This window comes from Nerophis ophidion, linkage group LG11 (genome assembly GCF_033978795.1).
Source record: "Nerophis ophidion isolate RoL-2023_Sa linkage group LG11, RoL_Noph_v1.0, whole genome shotgun sequence".
Lineage (NCBI taxonomy): Eukaryota > Metazoa > Chordata > Actinopteri > Syngnathiformes > Syngnathidae > Nerophis > Nerophis ophidion.
The window spans coordinates 43,805,978-43,811,977 of NC_084621.1; the positions used below are offsets into that span (position 1 = coordinate 43,805,978).

The 6,000-nt window shown below is 41.6% G+C and overlaps 1 protein-coding gene across 4 annotated transcripts in view; it reads left to right on the top strand.

Moving 5' to 3' along the window:
- The window catches only part of LOC133562154 (receptor-type tyrosine-protein phosphatase U), a 565,556-nt gene that overhangs the window by 414,541 nt on the left and 145,015 nt on the right, over positions 1-6,000 (top strand). The gene's annotated exons all lie outside the window — the stretch shown is intronic.

Genomic DNA, 6,000 nt, shown 5'->3' on the forward strand with positions numbered 1-6,000 from the left:
AAGGATTATAGGGAAACTCAAACAAGGCTGTCTTGAAAAGAACCAACAACGTGCCAAATCAGTCAATTCCCAAACGCTGAGTAAAGTGCGAGACTGGCTTAAAGAAGGCAGTCTATCCATCCATCCATTTTCTACCGCTTGTCCCTTTCGGGGTCACGGTTGGTGCTTGAGCCTATCTCAGCTGCATTCGTGTACAGCCTGGAGAAGTCGCCACATCACCACACGGCCAACACAGATAGACAGACAACATTCACGCTCACATTCACACGAAGGCAGTCTAATTACTAATAAAAAATCAGGTGGACATAACAGTCGCTCTGAAGCAGGGGTCAACTTTCTTCAGGAAGGACAAACCAAAATGGGAAAAGAAACCAAAATAAGAGCGCTAGACTATAACTAAATCATAAAACACAGGAAAGTTCGAACAAACTCGAAATAAGGCACGGCCTGGTGTGACAAGCCGTCACAATAAGGTAAAATAAGATAAATAAAAGGAAAAATAAGGTAAATTAAAAGTAACAAAAAGTTAATATAAAACAAGGTAAAAAAAAAAAAATTAAAAAGCTAGACAAAGTAAAAGAAGGAAAATAGGTTGATTGGCAACACTAAATTGGCCCTAGTGCAGGGGTCGAGAATCTTTTTGGCTGAGAGAGCCATGAATGCCAAATATTTCAAAATGTATTTCCGTGAGAGCCATATAATATTTATTAACACTGAATACAAATAAATGCGTGCATTTTTAAGTAGGACATACGTTTTTAGAATATAATAAGTCTATTATTCTTTTTAATAACATTGTTATTCTAAAGTTAACCAATAATAAATATAATATTGCGACATCTTGGACAGGTGCGATAGAAAGCGGATTATTGCATTAAAATGAAAGAGAATGTTTTATAAGTTGAACATTATTTTAAACACTGTGATTACCAGCGGAATTATTCATTACTTATCGTGTCATGCATTGTCAGCTAAGATTTATCTCAGAGCCAGATGCAGTCATTAAAAGAGCCACATCTGGCTCTAGAGCATGGGTGTCGAACTCTGGCCCGCGGGCCAAATTTGGCCCGCCGTGTAATTTAATTTGGCCCTTGAGGCATTATCAAATTAACATTACATTTGGCCCGCCGTGTAATTTAATTTGGCCCTTGAGGCAATATCAAATTAAAATTAGTACTGGCCCGCCGGTATTATACAGCCGCATTCACCGCTAATACTCATACTTGCCAACCCTCCCGATTTTCCCGGGAGACTCCTGAAGTTCAGTGCCCCTCTCGAGTATCTCCCGAGGAAACCATTCTCCCGAATTTCAACCGATTTCCACCCGGACAACAATATTAGGGGTGTGCCTTAAAGACCCTGCCTTAAAGCGTTCTCTACAACCTGTCGTCATGTCCGCTTTTACTCCATACAAACAGCGTGCCGGCCTAATCACATAATATATGTGGCTTTTAAACACACACAAGAGTGAATGAAACGCATACTTGGTCAACAACCATACAGGTCACACTAAGAGTGGCCGTCTAAAAACAACTTTAACACTGTTACAAATATGCGCCACACTGTGGACCCAAGACACACAAGAATGACAAACACATTTCGGAGAATATCCGCACCGTAACACAACATAAACAAAATACCCAGAATCCCTTTGCAGCATTAACTCTTCCGGGACGCTACAATATACACCCTCTGCTACCACCACTATTAAGATTTTGCATATATAAGTGTTGCTTTTTCCATATTTAGTGTTAAAGCAAATTAGCTAAGCAAACTGAGCAATAATTAACGTTTTATTTGTGCACGTTCTCTTGCTACTTCAAGACTTTAATGCTTGATTCATTCATTATTGTTATTTTATTTTCAAATGTATTTTTATCTTGTGAAAAAAGTTTATTTTGATATTTACCTGAGAAGGCTGCAAAAAGAAAAGAAGATTTCAATTTTTATAAAAATTTAATTTGATACGCCATTGAATTTATTTTATTATTAATATTATTTGAAACTCGAGTTTGCATGTCACTATGAAGTTATATTGCTTGTTCAATATTCAATGCAAAACTTTTTTGGGTCCCTATTAAAAGGTTAATTTGTTCAACCTTGGCCCGCCACTTTTTTCAGTTTTAAATGTTGGCCCACTCTGTATTTGAGTTTGACACCCCTAATGTAGAGCCATAGGTTCCCTACCCCTGCCCTAGTGTGTGAATGTGCGTGTGAATGTTGTCTGTCTATCTGTGTTGGCCCTGCGATGAGGTGGCGACTTGTCCAGGGTGTACACCGCCTTCCGCCGGAATGCAGCTGATATAGGCTGCAGCCCCCCCCCCCCGCGACCCCAAAAGGGACAAGCGGTAGGAAATGGATGGATGGGTAGAAGATACAAGTTGGCAAAATAGGGTAAATAAAAGGTAAAATGTACATTTCTCAAGTGCAAAATTGGAAATGTGAACAAATATTCCCCGTCAGCCCTGGTTGTTTAGCTGCGCTTTTCGGAGAAAAGGGCAACGCTCATGGAGGGATTAGAGGTCAGACTTTCATCCTGTTTGTTTGGAGGCGGCTGCTGGGATGCAGCATATCAAAGGCAGTGTCTTTGTTCTCATCAGCGGCCCACTCTATGGCTACATCTGAGGGGTCTGACCTCAGCGGGCTCCAAGGGTCCTCCACATCAAAACTTGCACTGCACATGGAGCCACCTTGGCCTCAGTGTGAGAAAGTGCCTTCCCCCCATCACCCACACCCCCCTCTTCCGTACCTCAGGTTTTGGATTGGAAGGGACATGAAAAGGGCAAGGAAATTGACACTAAATTCTCTTGGCAGGAGAACCCCACTCCACCACACCCCCACCCCATCCCTTTCTACAGCTGGACTGAGGATCACAGTGAATAAAAGTCATGAGTTTGGAGAAATCACTCTACCGTAGCAGTAAACACATCCTTGCACAGAAATTGACTAGGCTGGGTGTCTTGTTTTCTTTTTTTTTTTTTTGCCCCTAAGCTCTGTCTTGTCTCTCGTTAAGGCTTTTGTGGGTTGAGTAAAACAATTTAAGGGCTAGTTTCTTCGAATATAATAACACATTTCATGTTTGGTTTCATGTAGGGCTATCTTCAAATATGCAAAGATTTGTCTGACGTTAAACCCACTCACACCCCCTCCATGGGAAGAAAGTGAGCTAAGTGCCGGCCGTGGCCCCCTGTGTAATATACTCTTGTGTGCAGAGTTGCAAACAAATACGTTTTTAGAGCAGGGGTGTCCAAACACATTGGCTAAAAAAAATAGGTCAGGGGCCAGGCTATCTATCTATCTGTAAATGTATGAGTGCATCCATCCATCCATCCATCCATTTTCTACTTTTGTTACTTTCGGGGTCGCGGGTGGCGCTGGCGCCTATCTGAGCTACAATCGGGCGGAAGGCGGGGTACACCCTGGACAAGTCGCCACCTCATCGCAGGGCCTGTATGAGTGCAGTATTGTGTAATAGTATATTCTTTACTATCTAAATCAGGGTTGTCAAACTCGTTTTGGCTTGGCATGGTAAAATCATGGCATGATAACTTAAAAATAAAAACAACTCCGGGTTGTTGTCTTTGTTTTATTTTGGCCAAAAATAGACGAAGTACATTCTGAATACGTACAAATCACAAATAATCCTCTGGACAAAACACTTTAAAATTTTTCGTTGAGGACATTTGTGCAGTTTCAAAAACACAATGAGCTTAGACTTTGTCTCGGTGTATCAACAAAGCCAGGATTAAACTTTAAGTCACAGTCTTTCAGGGATTGAACAAAAAACACATGTAAGGTCTTCTAGGTATCAAATACCTTCTTTGGCATGTCCACATATCAATCCAGTGCTAGCTCAACAAACCGTAAGAAACGGAGGTAAAAACTATTCAAACGGGTTAAGTTTTCTCGTTTTTGACAGAGACATTATGGGGGAGTAAGGGTGAACAGAAACGATGTGTTCGAAGCAGAAGACATATAACGGCAGGTTTTAAGTTTTATTTGGGTTGAGGGAGAGGAGCCGCAGCCATGCTTTATTTTATACCAGTGGTTCTTAACCTTGTTGTAGGTACCGAACCCCACCAGTTTCACATACGTATTCACGGAACCCTACTTTAGTGAAAAATAAATTGTTATTTAAAAAAAAATTCAAGACAAAGTCATGTTTTTGGTAACACTTTGGTATGGGGGACATATTCTAAGTAACAAAGACTAGAGTTATTGGGTCAGGGTTAGGATCAGGGTTAGAGTTATAATAAGGCCATGCCGAATAATGCATTAATAAGTACTTAATAATGACAGGTTAAGAGCCAATATGTTACTAATTTGAATATTAATAGGCAACTAATTAATGGTGAATATGTTCCCCATACTAAAGTTTTTTTTGCTGGTGCACAAAATGAACCGTGCATGAACCTTGTTCAAATAACAAAACCAACACAGTGCATAAACCCACAACCAATCACACACCTGCAAAAATCAGTCAGCTGTTGCCGTATCCGTAATACGCCGATAGGGAGAAGTTTGTATTTACACGATGAGTCGGGTGTGGTTTGACCTCCGCCGAACCCCTGAGGTCGACTCACCGAACCCCTAGGGTTCGATCGAACCCAGGTTAAGAACCACTGCTTTATACCGTTTGCTAGTCCTAACAGAATTGCTATCGTGACATCCAGTGGACACATTTAAAACAGCAGTTTCTTTCATTCAAAAAAAATGCAGCTCATTTTAATACTTGGAAAACTTATTACCTAAGCCAGATAAAACCTGGACCGTAGGTTTGATACCCCTGATCTAAATAAATACAATTTTTAAATCACTGCACTCATTTCAGAACAGTATTAACTTATAGTTACAATTTTAGGATGAAAGCTATCTATTCCAAATCATGCTGAACTGGTATAGATAGGATAAAAGGGGAATACAAAGCTAGACGAAGTAGGTAAAATAGGGTAAATAAAAGGCGAAATGTACATTGAAGTTAAACATGGTATAATAAAAGGTGAATCAGTCTGTGTGTTGATAAGTTACACAGCTGCTTTCACATGTGATGATTGGTCTCCCACATCTCTTAATACATCAAATACATTTGTTTGCAAGCAAGTATACTTTACTAACAGTGTTGGGAGGATGTTTCATCATGGGGAAAGTGATTAAGTGTGCCTCTTGACGGACAAATTCCGCCTTTGGCACATTAGTAGTTCGACACACTTTTTTCGCTGGTTCACGTACGGCAAATTTGTTACAACTTTTACTTCCTCCATTTAAGTTTGACGCCCTCTTGATGCTGAGCAAGCCGGGAACCTTAAAAACTGAAGTTTGGCCTTTTTCGAGGTAGAAATAGTTGCAAATCAGATCTTTGTTTTGTTCACTTTAATGAGAGAATATAATCCTATAATGGATATATTTATTTAACTTGGAAGGTATACATACTAAAGTACATTCATGAGACGTTACTTGCACCTAGTGACTAGTCAGTATGCACTACTACATATCACGATCTGTTTATCCATCCATCCATCCATCCATCATCTTCCGCTTATCCGAGGTCAGGTCGCGGGGGCAGCAGCCTAAGCAGGGAAGCCCAGACTTCCCTATCTCCAGCCACTTCGTCTAGCTCTTCCCGGGGGATCCCGAGGCGTTCCCAGGCCAGCCGGGAGACATAGTCTTCCCAACGTGTCCGGGGTCTTCCCCGTGGCCTCCTACTAGCTGGACGTGCCCTAAACACATCCCTAGGGAGGCGTTCGGGTGGCATCCTGACCAGATGCCCGAACCACCTCATCTGGCTCCTCTCGATGTGGAGGAGCAGCGGCTTTACTTTGAGTTCCTCCCGGATGGCAGAGCTTCTCACCCTATCTCTAAGGGAGAGCCCCGCCACCCGGCGGAGGAAACTCATTTCGGCTGCTTGTACCCGTGATCTTATCCTTTCGGTCATGACCCAAAGCTCATGACCATAGGTGAGGATGGGAACGTAGATCAACCGGTAAATTGAGAGCTTTGCCT